The sequence below is a fragment of the Agrilus planipennis genome, unplaced genomic scaffold (genome assembly GCF_000699045.2).
Source record: "Agrilus planipennis isolate EAB-ADULT unplaced genomic scaffold, Apla_2.0 scaffold211, whole genome shotgun sequence".
In the NCBI taxonomy this organism is placed as follows: Eukaryota; Metazoa; Arthropoda; class Insecta; order Coleoptera; family Buprestidae; genus Agrilus; species Agrilus planipennis.
The window spans coordinates 345,505-369,537 of record NW_020438967.1 but is presented as its reverse complement, the minus strand read 5'-3'; the positions used below and the strand labels follow the sequence as shown (position 1 = coordinate 369,537).

The following is a 24,033-nucleotide window of genomic DNA, read 5'->3' as shown; positions in this document are numbered from 1 at the left end:
GAGATCCAAAAAGATCGAAATGGCGATTTACGTCTGGCAGTTTCGACAGAATACAGACCACTTCGAATTATTTTATTCTATAATAAATTCTATTTGTGAAACATTAAAAGTGCTTTTATTGTTTTTTAAAATATTAAACAAAATTTTACAAACCGCCCACCAACTACACTGTGAATAATATTCAGTAACAATCTATTTTGTTAAAAATCTTTGAGTATTTAGTTTACTAAGATGCAGCGAAATGATTTTGTTATATATCTAACGGAAGGTCAACTTGAATTCACAACATCTGTTAATACATAATCGGGTATTTTGTATATATGCGTCTAAATGTTTGTGTGCGTTCAAATGACGATAGATTAAATTACTTTCAAATGTGTATTTTATTTTAAAGCCACGTGTGCAATCTCTTCTCATAAAATTATTATGTTATCTAGTAAATAAAATTTACGTGCTTTTTTTACAATTTCGTAACTGAGTTACATTGATAACAGACACACGTTAGAAGTAAACGGCAATAAAAAGTTTCCTCTAAGTTTATTGGTAATAATAAAGTGCATTCAAAATAGCAGAACAATGAGACTAAAACGAATTGTTTTGGAAAATAATTACCCTAATATTTAAAAAGGCCGACTTTCGAGGCTAAGAATTCTTCGAAAAAACTATTTGGTGTAGGTTTTTTTTTATAATCTAACCTACATTCTGTAACTGAGTATTTTATCAGCTTTAAGATATTATCAAGCCAAGTGTAAACAAAAACACTCCAGACAGCTCGTGCTATTGTTTTAATTATCAGTGTCTCAACTGGAATATATAAACTAGGCAAACCTTTGGTATTTTGTTATTATACGTCTTTCCTTATCAAGAAGCAACATGAAGATTCTTTTCACATTACTTTTAGGTAAAGCAATTTCATTATTTTCTTTTGTTGTTTGTACCTATTAGAACTGTAATGACAATGTTTTTGCTTCATTTTACAAAGTCGCTTTGATGGCTCTATCCTGGAGTTATGCCCAGAATTGTCCGAGTTGTTCGGTTCAGAACCGTCAACCTGTTTGTGCCGTTAATGGAAGAGGCAACAGAAAAACTTTCCCAAATTCTTGCTTTGTGGACTCAATCAATTGTGAGGAAGGTCAAAGTGAGTATTAAAATGAAAACAAACTAAGTGAATATGCATAAGAAAATAGAACGGTTTGTTTCACAATTGTATTTTTTTGTGCTTTTCCAAATACAAAGGAAGATAAACAATATTAATTCACTAATTTTAACTTGCATGTAAGCAATCAAAAATATTATTATGTGTGTATGTTAATTTACACAATTACCGTTCACAAGTTAAATTTCAGCACGCTATTTGTAAATGATAAGATGGATTTATTAAGAAAAATGAAAGTAAAGATACATCGGCCAAACTAGCACAGCCTTGCAATTCAGCTTAAATGAACATAAAAAATCTACAACTATTACAAAAAAGCTAAGGCTACTTATTTTGCCGACCATTATAATGAAGGAATAATGTTGGACCTCTTTGATAGCAAAGAAACATTGAATGTTCTTATTCTATGCCTAAAATCTACCATCGATGAGCATTTAAGAGCAGAATCTATATTATAGATTAGTATGAAAATGGTATAAAAACCGAAATGACCGTTAACAATTAAAATACAATTGTAAAACAAAAGCAAGCCAATTCGTATTTGTGTAACTACTAAAATAAAAGCTTAATATTTTTTGCAGATTACAGAATTGTAAGCTCTGGAACTTGTTAGATTAGACAGAAAGCAAATTCCACAAAAATTACAGATTCCAAATAACAGATATCTAATACATTAATTTGAATTTACTAACTTTTTACAACAAACTTATTACATACATGTAATACTAGAATAAGGTACCTACTTGTTTTTTTTTTTAATTCCTTTAATAAAATATTTATATTTTTCCCTGTTTATTGTTTTAACATGTGTCTAAAGAAGAATCTGCATACTCTTGCTGTTTCTCAATAATTCAAAGATTAAAAGTAATTTAAAATGAGATTATATCAAATGAACGAAAAAGTTCTTAAAAATACTAAAATAAAAGGAGAGTCTAGAATTATCTTCTGATAAATATCGCCAATAAATTATAATTATCATCAATACTTTCTTAATAAAAAGTATCTTTTCTAATATATAAATATATTTCATATGTACAGGGTGGCCCAAAAAGTATGTAATATGTTCATTGTGACCAAATTATAAGTTTTATCTAAAAAATTTAATAAGACTTGCCCCCCTATTTAAAGAAGAGATCGTGTGTAACATCTTGATTTGAATTACTTCTATACAGAGTGTTGGAAAATAGAAAAAAGGTTTCTTTTAACGGCAATACTGACTTCAATCGAAAAGTTGATATATATATTATATTAAATCAGAATGCGAAAAAGGAATTGGTTGTTCATTCACGTAAACACGAATAATCATAATGTATCTTTCATGACGGTTTAGGTGGTGCGTGTAAATAGATTTAAATTTAAATCGCATATGAGCAGTGACAGACATTTAAATCTTTGTAGTAATTGAAAGTCTGCTGGGTACTCCATGAAACATACATTTTTAAATATGTGAACAGGTAAATAAATACAGCCCGCACGTGTATTAGAAAATATATATAAGCTCACAATCTTATCAAGTCCGTTTTCCTCAAGAACCCTGCTAGGTCAGCGATTTTATGTACAAGGTGACTCAAAAACCACGCAGTATGCTCATTGCGCTTAAACTGAATATTTTAGTATATTCGTTTATTTTAAAATAAGTGGTTTAGATATTAAGACAGAAACGTTCTGTGATAATATTACAAAAATCTTAGGTGAATTAATGTCAAAAAGCATATAGAAATAAGACAAACAAATAAACAATGTATGAATGAAGAGATCTTCATCATCATAGGCATAGGGTCTTAGGGGTCATCATCATCATAGGGTCGTCAGTCCTAAGACTGGTTGGACATCTACTTCCATTCTTTCCTATCCTGAGCTAAACTTCGCATTTTCCTAAAACTAGAACAATCCAGATCCTTAACTATTTGTGAACAGTAATCTAATCTAGGTCTACGTCTACCCCTCCTAACTCCTGTTTCTGCCTCTAATATGTCTCTGACTAGACCTCCATGACTAAGAAGGTGTCCTACCAACTTATCTCGCCTATTTTTTATTAACTTCCATAGAGTCCTCTGTTTTCCTATTCTTTCTAATACCTCTTCACTTCTAATCTTCTCTATCCACGATATCCTCATCATTCTCCTATAACACCACACCTGACTTAACCTTTTCTTTTCCGCCGCGCCCACTGTCCATGTTTTCCACCCAAACAAGGCGGCGCTCCAAACATACACCTTTAACAACCTTTTTCGAATTTCTAAGTTAACCGTTCGCGAGCATGGAAGTGACTTCTTTTTACTAAAGGCGACAGGACCCTGCGCTATCCTCGGCTTTATATCCCTACTACTTCTTCCGTCCTCACTTATCTGACTTCCTAGATATCTAAAATCAGTCACTTCCTCTAATTTTTCGTCTCCTATCTTTATATTCGCTCTTGCCCTACTTTTTCTTCCCTTTCATACCAGTATTTTAGTTTTACTTTTATTTATTTTCATACAGTACTGATCTGTCAGTACCGCTTCCATTTTACTTAAGGCCTTAAAGGGAATTAATGATACGGAAGTGTAATTTAAAAGGTTTAAATATACCAATGATGAAAAAGACTGGAACTTGTATAAAAAGCTTAGAAATGGAGCCATTAACAACAATCAGAAAAGAAAAAATTGACTACCATAGTAGAACTGCAGATAACTGTCAAAGTGATACAAAATTGATGTGGAGAACACTTAAAACGGTCATCAAAGACAATAAACAAAAATTCTATGATGAAATACAAATTAATGGAAAAATTATTATAGATAAAAATGAAAAACCAGAGAGATTTAATTAATAAGACAATGAAAGTATCAAGGAAATAACGAATAGTAATACTATGGGCACTAGTATTTATGATTTAAATTATATTAAGTACCCCGCTAATGAACATCATCAATTTTCAGACTTTAAATTAATAGATATTAACGAACTAAGAGAAATAGTATTATCCATGCCAAACAAAAGCAGCGCGGATGATATTTCAGTACAGATAATGAAAACTGCATTTAGTGGAATAGTGTAAAATTACGATTAATTACGAATTTAATAAACCACTTTAACTTACGCGGGTCATCGCATAGCAGTCCGAAACGGCATATAGTAGGCAGACACATCGCAAAAACAAGAAACAAATACCGAAGTTACTGTTTTGCATAAAGAAAAGGGGGTAAATGGTAACTCACCGGGGGAATTGCATCCCCCATGCAGACCTTTAATAAAAAGCCCACTTTCCATATCAGATATATATTTAACAAACCATAATCTTCAGAATGTACATTCCCACCTGAAACGAGTAGAGGCTCCCCTGGACGCCCGACTACCGCGCTAGTAGTCAGCATCCCAATGATTTGGTGTGAGAACATAAAGTACCACACAGGTAAAACAACATAATTGCATCACACAGATGCATAAATTACCACACAGGTAAAATAACGCAATTGCACCACACAGGTGCTAAATAGAAGTGTACACTTAAAGCATATGCAAAACAGTTCTGCACACAGGCCTGGCCAAAACAATACTAACTCAAAATAAGACAAAATATATCCGTGCCTGCCCGGCTACTCACCTTCATGAAAAAAGGTCATATTTCAAATCATAACACCGACAAACGGATAAAGATATATTAGATAAAATAAAATTACAATTCCACCGGCACATTTTCGTCGCAGCTTCTTACCATCGGCAGTGGGAGCTTTTAGGATTAAAACTAAATCGTCGATCTTATATTCTTTAGGAGGTTTTCGATGTTTATCAAAGTGTTCTTTCTGAGTTTTTGATTTATTTCAATTCGTTCATTTGCTTCGCGTCTAATTTTATCAATATCCTCAACGAAATTAAGGAAATCCAATTCTGCGAAGATAATACTATAGCACTTTCGTCGTGGTGTATAGCCCATAAGTAGTTGGTGAAGCGTTTTTCGGGTGATTTGGTGTATCGTATTATTAACAGCGTTCTGCACATCGGCAACCACGTTATCCCAAGAATCTTCAGTTGTATAAGTGGTTGTAAAGGGCAAAGAGTAACGTCCGGTTCATTCGCTCAACTTGACCGTTTGCTCTAGGTGTCGCTACAGCATTTAATGTTAGGCGAATATTATATTGCTTCGTAAAACTTTTAAATTTTTTCGATGTGAAGGCAGTACCTCTATCTGTTATGATTCTGGTTGGTACACCAAAGATATCAAATATTTCTTCTAAAAATTTGATTACCGCTTTCGATTTGGTGTTTTTCACAGGCTTTAAAACGACATATTTTGTGAAGGCGTCGATTAGAACAATCAAATACGCATTTCCCTTCGTTGTTTTTTGAAATGGACCTAGATGATCGATATGCACGGTGTGGAAAGGAATCGGATCCTTCGCAATTGGATGTAGGTATCCTTCAAGTCGTTCTGAGGGAATCTTACTATACAAACAAGGGACACAGCTTGCAATATATTTTTCAACATGCTCGCGCATACGTGGGAACCAATAACGGTCGCACAGCTTTTCCAAAGTCTTTTGGGCAGCGAAATGCCCAGATTCATCATGTGCCCAACGCAATTTTTTATATTGTTTAGTGTTTGGTTTTGATAAGCCGAAACCAGTCGGCCGTTCTTATATTGTGCACATATGCCAATAAATGCTATCATTCATGATCCAATAGTCAAGTGTCTAAGTCGACACCTGTATTCGACACCCAAGTTCATATCTTTAATATGTACTTATAGTATGTTTAGAAAAGAAAATTTAAGTTAATATACTGTTAAACAAATTCAGTGTTTCACTAAAATGGTCGTCAATAACGCGGCGAAAGCCCAAACAATATTAGTCGAAACAAATTCTCCCCAAAAAGATTTCGGAAAGTCTGCTTTAATTGTTATGGCACGAGCTATTTTGTGTCGATAGGGAACAACTATTCCGATCTGCTGTTTCTAAGAGCGCTGAAGTCCTGGGGAAAGGGGAGGACTTGTTGCTAACCGAGAAAAAAAATTAAAACAAAAAAGTCAAGTTTGCGAGACGTCTAAAAACATAAAGGTAAGTTTTGTCCACTTTTCCTAGTCAGTTTATATATTTTTTATTATTAGCACATATTTATTTATCTACGTAGTCGAGAAAATCAAAATCAAATTTCTAGTTATTAGATATNTTTATAACTTACAAAGTAAAAGGGGAATTCTTTTGTCTATTTTTAAAAATGTTTGTTGCCACAAATTTGGGTCTTGTTTGCTTTTTTATTTTCTCTTTTGTTCGATTTTTAAAATAATCTTTATAACGCAGTTTTCTTTGTTTTTAGTGTTTGTTAATTTCTTATTCCTTTTGAATCCAAGGACGTGTCATTCTATGCTCTAACTTTTTGGTTTTGAACTATTTGGCATTAATTGATATTGATTTGTATTCTCAGACAAAACTGGGGAAAAACTATTCCCAAGAATGTTATTATTTTTTCCTTTGTCTTAACCCGATTAAATTGGTTTTGTTTTTGGTTCTGGTTTATTTACGTTTAGTAGTCGAGAAAATCAAACTCAAATTTCTAGTTATTAGATATGTAGTTCTGAAGGCTTGAGTATTTCTGCCCTGAGAAATGTATTAAATTGCAATCGGCGTATAGGGCGAGAAACTATTGCCGTACAAACCTAAACAACTGGTGCTGCGTCCAAGACCACTGCCCGCCGACAAGATTGACAGCATTAATTCACATGGATTGACGAGAGAAAAATCCGCGAAAACCACGACAACCACACACTAGAGTGTGAGACCAACACCCACGCCACGTGCAATCAGAACTTTCGACGTTCCGTCACTACAACTCCCGAATAAAAGGAGCCCCGACACCCAGGCAATTTCAACTATGAACGACGGCATGGACTGTGTTTCGAAAGACCGAAGAAGACAAGATAAGCGTCCAATACCTACTCCAGAGAAAACGATATTGACATACTACACCGATCGTTCTTCATTACACGGAGGACTCTACCACCATCTGCAAGGAACTTCAACATCAGCAAATCAACTTGCACGGTGCATGCGACATAGAGGATGTTATTCGACTCCAGCCCCGCTCTCAACAGGACCATAACAGAGCAATTAACTACCTGGAAAGCACCGAAACCATGTTCTACACCTTCGCTAATGAAACAAACCGGCCCATAAAGTATGTCATAAAAGAAATCCCTACAACACTAAGAACCAACGATTTGTCCACCGACGTTGGAAACAAGGGAATACACGATTGTAGGATACACCGGATGAAATCACGCTCCACCGGTCATCACTCACAAAAAAAGCTAAATAGAAAAAATCAAAAACATCACAACTTGTTGCAACCTTTAGTTAAAATCGAAAAATACAAAAAACCAAGAGGACCATCTCAATTCCATCGTTGTCAGCGCATAGGACACACTCAACGGCATTGCAGAATAGAACCACGATGCGTGAAGTGTGCAGAACTTCACAGAACAGAAGATTGCTAGAAATCAAAAGAGGAAATGACCGTATGCAGAAATTGCAAAGGAGAACATCCTGCCAGTTTTCGTGGCTATCCTGCTTTCACGAAAGGAAAAAAAGCGAGACCTTCACCCACAACCAAGGAATCAAAGACAAATGGAACTCAGTAAGACAAGGACTGTCATACGTCAAAGTCACTTCGCAAGGTCAACCCGACATACTTGACAACTAAACAGGAACGACCCCCAATATCCTTCGGAAAATTGACCTGCTACAGATCAAAACAGCGATAGAAAAAATTAGCAAACCAACTAAAAAATGCTACTACACACATCGAAATCCTACTGCAACTACTGGGTGGCGCTGACACTCGCCCAACTCTTCAAATTAAACAAATCAATAAGTAAACTACGCGTCTTTGGAAGGTTTGGTCTCCTCCACGAAAACAAAAAAAAACAGGCAAAATTAGATCTGCTCCGGTTTCGCTAGCTCTAGTAGCTACCAATACTTGAAAAGCTACGTAGCTGTACAAGCTACTTTTACCTCCCGTAGCTACCATAGGCCGAGACATACCGGTTCCCCGAGCAGGTCGTTCGGTTCACACCTTAAACAGCGCCGCCGCCTTGAGGAGGACGGTCGTAACGCCGCAGCGTCCCGACGCCTAGAGTGCACAGAGCCACCTTCCAGGAGGAGCTAGACGTTTACTTCTTCAAACCTATGCCGGTCCTAGCACCATTCGCTCCTCCGCTGACTGTCTGACTGACTGTTTCTTAAAAAACAATGATACAACGGAGAGATCATAGGTGACGCTACTATTCACATTTTGTTACTCATTTATTACACCCTCACTTAAGGACGTTCCCAAAGACCCGTGGTTCTCAACCTACAAATACGATTTCCCTGTATAAGTTACCCACTTGTACTGTAAGAATTAGTTGACCACCACTACGCTCTTTTGCCCCGCCTCCCATGCATATAAGCGAAAAAGTTTACTTACTGCGTCGCTTTATTTCGACTTGACAACGTCTCATATTTGTATCGTCTCGAACTGATGAAGGTGAAAAGATATCATTACTAAAGTAATACAATTTTTAAGAAACAAAAAAGCCAAATAATTTATTTATTAGTTTCGGTAACATAAAGTTATACTTATATATTATAAATACATTCTTTATCATTTTATATAACTGTTCATTTTTATTATTATCAGTCAATGAATATTTAATTTCTTTCTAATATAAACAGTGTATTTTATTTTTTATTATATTTTTTAAGCCTATGAATTTATTAAAAAGTAGAACTCATGTTTTTTCAACTAAACATTTTTATTCAAAATAATAATGAACTGAATTATAATCAATATTATTAGTAATTGTAATATTAATAATAATAGAGTGAATATTAATAGTAATTTTAATATTGTTAAATGAAATCAGACAACAATAAATGAAAACACGCAGGTTCTACAGTTTAGGATAACCAACTTAAACGTCCCGCGCTATTGCAGCGAAGCCAAGTCGCACACTACTGATCAGCTTATGCAGGAGAGTTTGAGTCTGAGATTAACTTTACACATTGTTTACAACAAAATTAATACCGCTTCTTGTACCTATTTTGTATGGAAATTATTTATGTGAATATTAACTGCTAATTCTCGAAATGTAAAAAAAATTGTAAGAAAATTAAAATTGTTAGGCACTAAAACCTACATGAATGTATAAATTAACATGCGTTCAAATAGAAATTTAAAATGCTAATATTTTCAATTTTAGTACCGCAAAATGGTTCGAAATTTTTCATATGCGTTCAGAATACAGGTAGGTATTTACAATTAAATTTTAAAAATCATCGTAAGAAAATTTTTTTTTTGGGAACGTCCTTAAGGGGCCATTAATTTATCACGTAAGACGATTTAGGGGGGAAAATAGTAACGTATCCGTCTTCCAGATCACGATTGGGTAATTGCAGAGCGCCATAAATTAATACCGTCTGTTTATGGCGCAATGCGGATAGAAAAAGGAGGAATGGGTAGACCTGATGCTGTCACTTACAGTAGCCCTACATATGTTGCAATTAGATCTGGAAAACACTCGTCGTCTACTGAAAAAACCCATTATTCTGATTTCAATTGCATTTTACAATTCGCAGATTTTGCCTCAAAACCAGTGCTTGTATTTTCAGTTGATTGAGACCCTGACGAAAATCCTAGGTATCTAAAAGTAATTGCAAGTGCAGTAAAAAAAAATAAGGAGCTTAAATACCATTTTTGTAGCAACAAATGCACCTGGTAGAAGTGCATTCAACAACGTATGGCACCGTTAAGTCTTCCATTGTCTGGTTTGGTGCTACCGCATGATACCTTCGGCAACCATCTTAATGCAAACGGAAAAATTAATTCTGATTTAGAGTTGAAAAACTTTGCTCATGCAGGTAAAATTTTGTCAGAGATTTGGAGTTAAATTATTATAGATAATGAACCAGTAGTAGCAGAATATTTGCCTCCAGACAATGAAGACGTTGGAGAAATGACAGATGTATTAGATGATCAACATTGGTATACAAGACATACGCAAGAGTCCCAATACGTTTTACAAATTGTAAAATGCACTAATAAGGAATGCTGTGGTGATGTAAGAAGTGATATTTGTAAAATCCTTCCGCAAGGGTTTTTTCCTCCACCATACCATAAGTTACCTTCGCCCATATTTCCCTCCACAGAGGATGTTAAAGCACCCGACCACTTTGCATCTTTGTTTGTGCGACAATCATTAAACATGGATGTTGAGGCCCCATTCAAGACTAATTATCATTAAATATTGGTGTAGGATATTTGTTAGTTAATTCAAATAATAAATTTCACAACNAACTAATTAAAAAAGATGAAGATACTGTAGTAAAAAAGGCTAAAGGAATAACAAAAGCACCACTTAAGGAAATCACATTTGATGATTATTTTAAATGTCTGTTTCACAACAAATTAGTAGAGATTATTCAAAACGTAATTATTTCAAGGAAACACAATATACAGTTAAACAACGTAAACTTGCACTCAGTCCGTATGATGATAAACGAATAGTAAACACATTAACAACGGATACGTAACCATGGGGATATAACTTTAGATAATTTTTAGACTGCTAAGTATAAAGCATAATTTGTATAAAAATAAAATAACCATACATTTACGTATAAATATGTTTTAAAACAAGTGTATTGTTTGCTTGTATATAGGTACCTTCTTATGTTAATTGTAAGGTTTGTTGCATGTTTTAGAATACGTAAAAACTAACTGTAAATGTAATTTTAAATAAATAAATATGAATATAACTGTAATTGATTGTATAAAATACATTACCTCTATTCCTGTTTTATTTATGGGTAAAGTAAGGATAAAATGGGATATGTTTTATGTATGTATGTATGTATGTATGTATGTATGTATATATAACTGTAATATGTTGTATAAAATAAACTATTTCTGTTTTTCTTTTTTATGACCAAAGTGCAGATTAAACGAGTTGAACCATCGTTACAGTTATTTTACCAATAAAAGAATTTTATTTCCAAAGTTCATGTTGGAGGGAAAATTTAAGTTTAAACTGGCATAGCCTTGTCCACGCTCCATTTTGTTTCGACATTCTTGCGACATCTATTTAAATAAAACACAATGGACAAAGAACAATAGCTGCAAATTACACACACTTTTACAGAAAACGACGTTTTCAGTATTCTAGCGACATCTCGTTTGATAAAATTCAATAAGCAATAGCTTTAAGCGGGAAATTCAAATAAATACAGACTCCACCCCCATTTTAGGACAATTCCATAGGGTCTTCAACAAGAACTTCTGGTATTGTTGACAAAAGGGGCATGGTCTAACCTCTTAGGTGAAGAATAATCTAGAAAGGCCTTCTAAAGGACCAAAATTGGTAAGATGTTGATGGATAGACCATGACCCAGATTTGGGGAGCCGTGACCCATATATGGGGACCCGTCTGCCTCTCTACTAATATCACACGTGATCACGTGAGCACAGCTACATACATAAGCGAACCAATCAGTTTCCGATAAGAGAACTTATTGTCACATTTCTCACTTTTAGTTAAATTCAGTCTAGGTTCAATTGGTGTTTCTGCAGACTTACAATCAGAAATATTGAATTTTAACAGCAATTCTTTAATATATTTTTCTTGGTCTAATGTAAGTACGATTCTCTTTATTTACAATCAAACCCAAATTTTTTATTTTAAACTTTGATGTCAAACTTTCATTCAACAAAGTAGTTTCTTTTTCATTATTAGAAAACACAAAGAAATCATGCAATAATGATCTTCACACATTTATCAATTTTTGTAAACAGGCATGGTTCTAGTTTAGACTTTTTATAACCTAAGGACTGTAACAATTCCTCAACTCGTTGATACCCTTAATAATTGTTTTAAGACATAAATAGCACGTTTCAATCTTCAATCAAAACCTTGTTCACATCATCATTACTATCCTGAAAACCTGGCGGTTTCATCATGTACACTTTTTCGTTTAATAAACTATTCAAAAAAATAGGGTCTACATGCAAATGACAAATGTCCAAATAAAGCTGAACTGCTAAAGCGAATAACAATCTCATAATGAAATGCCTGACAACAGGTGAAAAACATTAATCAAAATCAATGCCCGGCCTTTTGGGTTAAGCCCTTAACGACTAACCTGGCCCTATACCTGACTTTATTATTATTATCAAGCTTCCGCTTAAAAACCCATCTACATTGTACAAAAGTGCCACTGGGTAAAACATCAACTAATTCCCAAGCGTTGTTATGTTCAAATGATTTAAATTCACATTGCATGGCTAATATCCACTGCTCACTTTCAGATCCATTGAACGCTTCATTTGAAGATATTTCACTTGCATTTATTTCGCTGGTATGACCTACACACACATTACCAAACCGTACCGATCAGGCTGCTTATAGTTACGCTTAGTAAACTTCTCAACTGGAATTTCGGCAGGAAGCCCTGGTTGAGACATGTGACCCCGCACAGGCTCCGAGGGTTCAGCCTCCAGCATATTTGTGGAGTCTACAAAGTTCTCTTCGGGGCTTCTGCCCAAAAATGCTTAGGTAATTCTGCATCGAATAAAAAACATTTCGCTTTCACTATTACTGTACTTTTAAACCGCTCGCAGAAACCGTTCTGTTCCGGTGCGTATGCTCAAGCTTTTTGATAGAGAATTCCAGCAAATTCCAAGAATTATTTAAATTCCTTTCTACAGAATTGTATCATTGTCTGCCCTGAACACTTTCAGCTTCCTACCCGTCTTCAAGAAATATACAAGAAGTATTTCTTTCCACCAATTGTTCTGGTTTCCATTGGCCCACAAACATCTGCGTGTACGACATCGAGCAGTTCCTTGCTTCTGTTTCCAATATGACTGAAAGGCAACCTGGCCTCCTATCCCTCATAGCACACAATGCAGTTTGTTTTTGTTTTTGTCTAGAATTAACGCCATTAACATGCCACAACACTAGATTTTCAGATGACTGAAAATGCCAAATAACTCGATTTAGAGCTTCAAAATCTATTAAACGACGACCATACCCTGAAACTTTAGCTTCATAATCATAAAGGTCATAACATTTACTGTGACATGTTAACTGGCAGGATTCGACCTTACTAACCTAAATCTCTTCGCAAACAAGCTGTCAACGTTTTTCACGGTCCTTCTCATCCCTGTGGCCGCACCACAGCTCGTCTATTGAAGAAGTTTATTTGGCCTCGGAGCAAACGTAATGTCCTCCAACGGTTCAGGGAGTGCATCGCTTGCCAGAGCTTCAAAATCCAAAGACACAACTGCATTGATTCGCGACATATCGATGTCCCAAACAATTTCTTTGATCGCGTCTATTTAGACATCATAGAACTTCCAGAGGTCAACGGTTTTCGTTATCGTCTGACTACAATAGACCGTTTCTCTCGTTGGCTTGTTACAGTGTCTCCACCTAACATTAAAGCCGATACCATGCATCTGCTTTCTTCAACCATTGGGTCGCGCAGTTTGTCACCCCTCTCACGATTACCACCGACCAGGGTACTCAGTTTGAGTCAAGACTGTTCAAGTCTCTTACGCACATGGTTAGTGTTCAACATATACACACTATACCATACCATCCTCAGTCAAATGGAAATGCACAGAACTCCTAAACCCGCCTTAATGTGTGATGCTCCTATTGACCACACTTATTACCAACAGTTCTTCTTGGTATTCGCACCTGTTTCAAAGATGATCTCAATGCATCACCAGCCCAACTCATGTTTGGAACAAAGCTTCGTATACCTGGCGAGTTTCTCTTGGAAGTTGATATGCTGATTCTACCTTTTTCCTGGAAAAGTCTAGAGAATATATTAGAAGAGTGAGACTCCTACTGCACATCGTACCATACCCGGTCGTGTGAGCATGAGTAGCCTTAGGTTTGCGTGTGTGAGTGCGTAGGTTGGGCAACCTACCGGGCGCTTTCCCAGGTGGCAGATAGGGGGAGAAAAATGACCCAGCACCCTCTGAAAAGGGCACGTCGGGTGTTGGAGACCACGAATAAACCGGTGCTGTTTGAAACCAGCGTCCGGTGAATAAGTTGGGTGGACCCGCTCTCATGGCCCAACTGTAGTGTCGTGGCGAAGGGCTTAGCACCAAGATAACGATGCCGGAATCACCTATTCCTCAAGGTTAGGTATGTGGTTCTAATATACCGGTACCTCTGTTGACGGTGGTCATGTCTCCCGGACAGAAGTGGTGTGGGTCTTGACTTAACTGTCTGGACCAAGAGGATGGAGACCTCAATAAAAACTCCCCAAATCTTAAGATTGGGATGGGCCGATGGGATGGACGCCTGTGCGGTGATGCCGTCGCTACCATTCCACCCCCCGGGAGTCTGGCGCACCCGGTGGTGTATAAATTGCCCTCTCCTAGGTAAGGGCGAAGGCCTGGGAGTGAATGTTAAACGACCCACTGAAACTAATCAGAAGGGGATGAGAAAGGAGAGGTCGAGCGAAAGCTCAGAAGGTGAGAGATTATATGAGGTAGGAAGAGGTAAGAAGGACACACAAGTGACGACGAAAGTGTTATGATAAGTGACAATGAAAGGGAAGGCCTGGTAAATTCAATGCGGAAATTTAGCGGCATAATCAGAGACTGTGTCTTGGATGAATATAATAAAGTAAATAAAGTGGTGGCAAAATTGGTATTGTCTAGTTTGGCAGGGATGGAAAAAGTTTTGGTGGATGTAACGTTAGAAAACGAAAGATTAAAGGGAAGGGTAGAAGGAAGGAGGACAGAAGTAAAAGAAGTAAGGTCTGAGGGTATTGAAAGGTACGAAAGGAAATATGAAAGGAATAAGAGACTATTGGAAAGTAATAAAACAAAAAGGTACGGAAATGAATGGAAAACAAGTAAAGAAAAAGTTGATGGATCGAGTTAAAAGTCGTATAAAAGTTGATGCTATTAGAAAGACAAAAAAGGATGATGTGATCATTGAAGTACTTACTTCAAGTAAGTAGCGAGCAATATAAGAGACAATAGTGGAGTGTAGAGAATTTGAAAAGGTTGAACTTACAATTGAAAAATTAAAACAGAAAATGAACAGAATAGTAATTTATGATGCGCTAAGTGAATGGTCGGATGAATTTAAAATACATTAATTATATGAAAAGAACTGTAGGGATGTAATCGCTCGAAATGAATATAAAAAGAGGGAAAATATTGTTGTTAGAGGAGGTAAGGGGAAAGAAAAAGGGAATGTTATAATGCAAGTATCGGAAAGGGTCATAAAGAAACCAATTGATCGGGGGAAGGTATATATTGAATGGAAGGTACTAAATACGAGGAAGCTAGATCCGGTTATAAGATACTACAGATGCTGTGCATTGGGACATACAATAAAGAACTGTAGGTTTGGTGTTGTCGTTTGTAAAAAATGAGGGACATATAAGTAAGAATTGTAGGGATAAGGATATGAGGTGTAGAAATTGCAAGGCACATTTTAATCACGCTACAAGTAATCAGTCTACTTTGGACGGCTTACCGTGAATACCGTCGTCATCTTCATCAACATATCAACAAAAAGGTCGCCCAGGCCAGCCGTAACGTGGACATTTAACCATGTCACGCCCACAAAACGCCCAACCTGCCTCCTCCATTGACCGTCTAGCTGTCAGGCTGCCACCTTTCGTGCCATCCGACCCTGAATTATGGTTTTGCATGGTGGAACGAAGTTTCGAAGCCTCAGGAATCACATCTGAATCGACAAGATTCGGGTATGTACTGGGAAATTTGGATCCGCAGTACGCAGCCGAAGTACGGGACATTATAATAAACCCACCGGCGACTGAACCATATGCTACTATCAAAGCAGCACTCATTCGTCGGTTGGGCACTTCACAAGAATTAAGGACCAAACAATTGCTGGGACAGGAAGAATTGGGAGACAGGAAACCCACGCAATTTCTGTGCCATCTACGCGGTCTGGCCGGAACCACTATGTCGGACAATTTACTGCGAACCATTTGGTCAAGTCGTCTTCCTCTTAATATTCAAGCCATCATCGCAACTATGCGCGATAAGAATCTGGATGAAACAGCAGAGGTCGCCGATTATATCATGGAAGCAAGGCAAACACAGTCCATGATAGCAGCTACGGCCACACCTACTCTCCAGCACGATACCATCCAGCAACTGACCAACATGGTACATACCCTCCAGATGGATCTGAACAACATGAGACGACACATGGCAAGAAAATTGAAGAACCAACACCGCTCAAATTCGCGCAATTCTCTACCCCGATAGCGTTCCAACCACAATATTAGGACAAATGGTCAAGGGCAAGGCACACAAACGCACCCCACCATGACGGATGAGAAATGACAGGAAATTAACCAAGAATCCACGTATGGCAACGACAAGTGAGGTCCACACAGCGCAACGTCGCCTATTTGTAACGGACAGAGCCACAAACCAAAAATTTCTGGTCGACACCGGTGCAGATATCTGCGTGTATCCCAAGTCACTTATACCTGGGCCACGTCAGAAATCTACATTCACGCTGCAAGCAGCAAACGGCACCAACATACCGACCTATGGTACTATTATTCTGTCGCTCAACTTAGGCCTACGAAGATGTTTCCCATGGCGCTTCATTATAGCCGACGTCACCAAACCAATTATCGGTGCAGACTTCCTAGCCCACTACCAACTGCTGGTAGATTTAAGCAACCAACGACTCTTGGATCAACTGACACACCTCACCGCCTCTGGTCAAGTAATCAACTGCAGCCAACCTTCCGTCACTTTCGTTACAGGAACGAAACCGACCACTTCGCCATACCACGAGATACTTCGTGATTTTCCGTCATTAACTCGACCCAACGGCCAAATCACCTTCTCGAAACATGCAACAAGGCACTATATAAACACTACCCCCGGTCCACCAGTAGCATGCAAACCACGACGTTTAGCCCCGGACCGTTTCTCTGCAGCAAAGAGAGAATTTGAAACGTTGGTACAACTGGGTATCGCACGTCCCTCCTCCAGCCCCTGGGCATCGCCACTGCACATGGTCCCAAAGAAAGACGATGAATGGCGCCCATGCAGAGACTACCGTGCTCTCAACGCAAGAACAATTCCCGACAGATATCCAGTACGCAACATCGACGATTTCACGCATGCACTGGCAAACAAGAAGATTTTCTCCACGATCGACTTGGTTAGAGCGTATAACCAAATTCCAGTCGCAGAGGAAGACATCCCAAAGACAGCAATTACAACACCTTTTGGATTGTTCGAGTTTCCTCACATGAATTTTGGTTTACGCAACGCCAGCCAAAAATTTCAACGTTTTATTGACAAAGTGTTACACGGCCTTGACTTCTGTTTTGCATACATCGACGACGTACTGGTCGCATCAGAAAATGCTGAGCAGCACAAACAGCATTTACGCACGTTGTTTACTCGTCTACATTCCTACGGAATACTGCTTAACCAAGCAAAATGCAACTTGGTCAACAAGAAGTCTCTTTTCTAGGTTATTCTGTCTCGGCAAATGGAATACGCCCTTTACCCGACAGAGTAACAGCAATCTCCAATTTCTCCAAGCCTACTACCGCAAAACAATTGCGACGTTTCTTATGCTCAACTTCTACAGAAAGTTCCTGCCTAACGCTGCCCGCACTCATTCTGCTCTGAATGAACTTTTACTGGGGAAAATCAAAGGAAATGCACCACTACAATGGAATCCCACAGCCAAAGAGGCATTCAATTCAAGTAAGGAGCAACTGGCGCAGACGACTCTCCTGCACCATCCACAACCAGATGCTACCTTAGCAATTTTCTGTGACGCATCCGACCACCACTTGGGCGCTGCGTTACAACAATTCCACAATGGAACCTGGGAACACCTTGCATTTTTCTCCTCCAAGCTATCGAACGCTGAAGTTAAGTACAGCGCCTTCGACAGAGAACTTCTCGCGATTTATCGCACAATTAAGCATTTCCGCCATTTTCTCGAAGCCCGTGACTTCATTATATTTACCGATCACAAGCCCCTTACTTTTGCCTTCCGTCAGAACCCTGACAAATGCTCTCCCAGACAGTCACGGCACCTCAATTTTATTAGCCAGTTCTCTACGAACATCCAACATATTTCTGGGAAGGACAATATCATCGCAGGCACACTCTCAAGAATCTCTGAGCAGGAATCCGATAGGGAACTACAACATTATCTCAACGCTAACCATTCCCTACATCTCAAACGGATTCACATTCCTAACACAAGCAAATCGATATCAGTGCAAAGACTGAGGCCAGCATACATCATGAAAGAAGAACAGCACTTCCAACCGATACTCACAACGAGGAAAATGGACGATCGACCAGCCCATTCTACAATCCGGTCCGGTCGTCGAGTACATTTCCCTAGCTATATCCGAGCAAGCTGATCCACATCGTTCCTCACTGGAAGGGGGGTCCTGTGGGAACACTCGGTATAGCTAGAAAACATTTATTGTTGTGTATCAATTAAGCCTCTACATTTGCGCTGAATTAGTTAGGTCGCGACACACTACGACCAACTAGGTCAACGGCAAATACACACACAAATGTAATGTGCTGAAATGTTCTTTGCCATTTAATCCATGTAAATAGATTTTGTATAAATACTCTGTAAATATCGAAATAAAATTAGTCTAACACCAGGCTCGCTATTATTCGAACGCTGATAAAGCGTCAACCCTTGGAAGCTGTGATTTTGTGCCAATCATCAATGATACAGATAATGTATCCAACGATATTATAATCGGTTCTTCTCAGAACTACAACTTTTGATAGTCACACCTTACTACGACCTTACACGCAGGGTGACTACAGATGAACTGGACATGTGTGGAGAAAGGGAATTGAGAGGACTTAGTATAAGAAGATGTGGAATAATTATGAAGGAAAAAGTTATGGATTTATGGCAGGAAAGGTGGAATAATTGTGGAAAAGGGAGGATCACATATGGTTTCTTGAAGGAAGTTAGGTGGTGTAATAGATGTGACTGGGTACAATGGACTTTAAGATTAGGGTTTGTAGTTACAGGACAAAGATCTATGAATAAATACTTATATGACAGGCACTTACATGAACATTATGTTTGAGTGTGAGAAATATGAGAATATGAGAAGTTGGGATGTATGGGAAGTAAGGGATGTGGGAGAACGAGAGTGGGATGTAAGCGAGGCATTGATGAACAGAACGAGTTATGAGTGTATAAAGGAATATGTGGGGTGAATTTTTAACGAAATATAAATAAACGAATAAATAAGTAAGGATATCATTGAGTTTATCAGGTTTTCACAAATAAAGAGATAAAATATATATATAGAAAGAAACAAGAAATTAAAAATCACAGATAATAAGTAAATAATAACACAGATAACAATAAAGTAACAAGAAAGAGTAACAGGCAATAATAAATAGATAAATAACAACAACGACAATTAAAAGAAGACACATACTATAACAATAAATAGAAGATGGGATTTAACGCAGGGGCCGCTACGGCGGTTTGGGATTGGCGACCCCACGTACCCGAGCTGGTCAACCAGTACCGAGAGTTGCAAGAAATCTCAACTTGGAGGAGTTGTTATGGTTGCTCCGAACATCCCACCAATGATGAAGATTGATATTACGGGAGGTCATGGGCCCCTGGCCAGCCTGACCTGAGTGGAGTTAGAATCCTTGTGGTAGTGGTTGAGCCCGCAAGGTGGGCTAGGGGGAATCCCCGGCGGGTGAGTAGCGTCATAATCTGCTCGGGTACCAACCTGCTGGCCTTGCAAGTCGAGTAGATGAAACTGGTAGTGTAGTCATTAGACTACACGTGCTGATTGAGCGTATCTCAATCCCGCGCCCGTGGGGGCCGTGGCGGGTAGGCCGAAAGGTAGATATCGCCACGTTAATATATAAAAGGTCTTTAGAGACTTCCGGGCATGCACATCATACCAAACACAGACCTTTTATTTTTATGTGTTTTTTTTGTGTTGACGCTGTTAAATATCCGTTAGCCCCACCTTATTCTGGACCGTACAAGATTATCAGAAGAATCGATGACCGTATCTTCATCATCGACATCAACGGGATGGAGAAAGGCATATCCATCGATCGTTTGAAACCTGTCTTCTGTGTAAAAATCGATCCCGATGATCGCCAATCAGATTCTGATGAAGATCCTCATTCTAATCTCTGCCAGTCTGACCATCTAGACAAACCGCTTCGCACGGACAACAACAATTGGAAAAGCTGGAATTTCAATTAAAGGAGGATCGCGTAAACCCTACGGATATGATTAAAAATCTGGATGCTTTTACTGCGGATAGCAAAACACTAAGGTCAAATGTGGTAAAGAAAAATTTATTTCCGCCGGGCGGAGTGATGATATACGTGAAAAACTCTTTAAAGTTTAAAGTTGTACGAAGCGATGCAGCTTCGCATAATTATTAAGTACTCTGGATTGAGATCAATTTTGAAAAAGAGACCCTTCTCTTTACAGCGGTTTATAAATCTCCTAACAGCAATTCTGGTGAGTTTCTCAATTACTTTGAAGAAACAATGCATGATAATATGGTGCATAAACAAAAAACAGTAATACTGGGAGATTTTAGTATGGATTTATTAAAAAGCGGCGGTGACTGGAAAATTTAAAAAAATTATACAAGATTCAGGTATTAGAGAAATTGTGACCAAGGAAACAAGAATTACGAATTTCTCGTCAACGTTGATCGACTGCATTATAACAAACGACTTTAATGCTGCAGAAGTTTCAAGACAATTCCCGAGAATATCAGATCACGAAATTATTGGCACAAGAATTCCCTTGCAGGGCGGCCATGAACAAGAAAATAGTTTCTGGAAAAGACACATTGACAAGAATGTAATATTAGAATTGATTACAGAATTAACTGGAGCAAGCTGAATTTATGTATCAAATGTAACATACCATAACATATAAATGTCATTTATTAAGATTTTATTACGATTATTGAAACGACAGTTGACAATATAATCCCTAAAAAATTGTGCAAAAAAACTTACAATGGATTGCAGACAATGTGTGTGTTGCTCAAAAAGATTGGGAGTTCTACCAGTATTGCCGAAATAGAGTGACGTCGTTAATATGTAGCGAACAACGAAAATTCTATGACAGTAATATTGATAGATACAAAGATGATGGAAAAAATATGTGGAGGACATTAAAGGACCTAGTAGGGAACCAAAAAGAAAAGATAGTGGATGGGTTGAAGAATAAAGGCACTAATGATGATATCATTAGCCCTAAACTGGTGAAGGGTTTATTTTGTGTGATAGGGTATAGTCTTTTAAACCTTGTAAATACTTCGTTGTCGAAAGGGAAAGTGACAAGTGAGTTAAAAACTAGTCTAATAGTTCCGATATCAAAGGTTTCCAACCTGAAATCTTCCGTTGATTTCAAGCCTATAAATTTGTTACTTGTTGTAGCGAGTCAAACCAGATACTGTTTCACACACAATCACCTTTCAGAGAAAATCATTCTTGCGAGTCGGCGCTGCAATATGTATGTACATCATGGAGAAAGGATATAAATGAACCATTGATCGTGAGATATTAGTAAAGAAACTTGCGTTATATGGGGTAAAAGGTAGCGCATTAGATTGGATGGAAGACTATCTAAGCGACAGGTATTATAAAACTAGAACACACTGTAATAAGTCAAATAAGAGAGAGCAACTTTGGTGTTCCGCAGGTCAGTGTATTGGGCTCTCTACTATTTCTTATATATGTTAATGAAGTGCAAAAGGTTTTACAAGGCTCAATTGTAAATCTATTTGCGGATGATACTGTCATTTGTGTGGCCAGAAATAATTTTTTGGAAATAAATAAATACCTATATTAAATATGGAGCTAGAAATTCTGAATAATTGGTTATGCCAGAATAAACTAAAATTAAATTTAAAGAAAATAAAATGTATGGTGTTTGGTACTAGAGCAAATTCTAGGAAGTATTCAGGTTTAGGTTTGATAATAAAAATGAACAATGTGGAAATAAACTGTGTGTCCGAAATTAAATACCTGATTAATTAAATTTTTCGAAGCATATTGATTATTTATGTAAAAAGTTGGTTAAAAACAGTTTCTTTTGTAGAATTTCTAAATATTTATCGCAATGGACAAAGACAATTGTGTATAATACTATAATAATGCCGTATTTTAATTGTTGTTCATCCTTATTGATCTCCTGTAGAAAAGAAAGTATACATAGGTTACAAGTCCAGCAAAATAATGTTATGCGTATTATATTGGGATGTCATAGATATACACCGATCAAGTTAATGTTGAATATGTTAAAATAGCTGACTGTTGAACAAAGCATTAAAAGTCCCAAATCACTCAACAAAAAAGACCGCTCCGAGCAATCGCGACATATGCGTCCATTCAACTTTAGCTGGGGATTTACCTGTTCCAAAGAATTCACAGTACCTAGCTCGATTAAAATGTTCTTCAGTTTTGAAATGAAAAGAATACATGTGAGTCATGGTGGAGATTTTCCTAGTGTAGTAATCATTTTTTGTTAGAAAATGATACCCATTTTAACAGCGTTGACATTCTGTGGAATATTCCTTTGTTTTGGTAGTCATACAACTAAATTTCGTTTATGTTTGAAACACGCCTTTTATTAGAGCCTCCTCCCCTTCCTCGTGTAAAATATATTCCCGCAAATTTGTCAAATTTATACTTTTGACTTTACCCGAGTTTACCTTACTACAATTTCTGTAAAGGTTCTATTTATTTGTTCAGTCAAGTTGAAGTCGACAATTTTGGCAAGAAGAAAGGCTTCTTCTTTTATTAATTTGTCAAGAGCCCCAAGAGATGTGTTTAGCGTTGAAATCGCCTGCGACGACAGTTGGAACGCCTGGGGGAGGAGGAGATGGATGAGTTCAGAAAGCTTTCTATCCGAAGGGAGAAGTTTAGAGAGATTAAGCTAAGAGGGCCGCATGTTAGTGAGACTTCGATGCCTGACTACTTCTAAGGAATTTGTGGTCAAAGAGATAGACCTGTGCTTTAAAGAGTTACCAACAAGAATGGCTATACCGCCGGCACCACCATGTTCACGGTCCCTTATGTAGGATGAGAAGTTTGGGACGAAGAGTCTGATTTTTCGTGACAAATGGTTTCGGTGATACAGGCAACACCGATTGACTTATCCTCAAGAAAGTGTTCGAGCTCAGTTAATTTACCTCTAATTCTTTGAGAATTCCTGGTACCTATACGCAGATTGTTTGGGTGAGCAGTATTATACATTGGAGGGAGTTTGTAGGACGGCGAATAGACTGACTACCATCGTTTGAACGATCGCCTGGTTCTCTGTTCTAGAGTAGAAGTTTGAGATTATTGGGGACGCATTTTGAGAGAGATGGGAGGTGCTGTTACTGCTCTAGCGTAGGAATTTTGAGTGGTCGTCCTTCCGAGGGGTGTTGGGCGGGGCGCTGATTCCACGGTTTTTTTGAGTGTTAGGGGGAGTTAGAAATTTTTGAGGGGGAAGTAGTATAGCATAGGGATACTGTGACACTTCGATGGCCTGTCCATCCTCAGTCCCTTACCATGACCTCCAAAGACACCTTGGAGGTCATTCTTCAGCTGAAGAAGTTCTTAAGAGCCTCTGGATTGTCCTCATGGTGGGCGGAGCCTGAAGAATGACCTCTAAGACATATTGGAGATCATTCTTCAGCTGAAGAGGTTCTTAAGAGCCTCTGGATTGTCCTCATAGTGGGCGGAGCCTGAAGAATTTCTTAAGAGCCTCTGGAATGTCCTCATAGTTGGCGGAGAGCCTGCATGTATGTGTGTGTGTGTGTGTGTGTGTGTGTGTGTGT

At 37.9% G+C, this 24,033-nt stretch overlaps 1 protein-coding gene across 1 annotated transcript in view; it reads left to right on the top strand.

Annotated features, from left to right (window-relative positions):
- Positions 1-24,033, top strand: part of LOC108738437 (L-2-hydroxyglutarate dehydrogenase, mitochondrial) — a 141,045-nt gene that overhangs the window by 67,700 nt on the left and 49,312 nt on the right. The window lies entirely within an intron of this gene.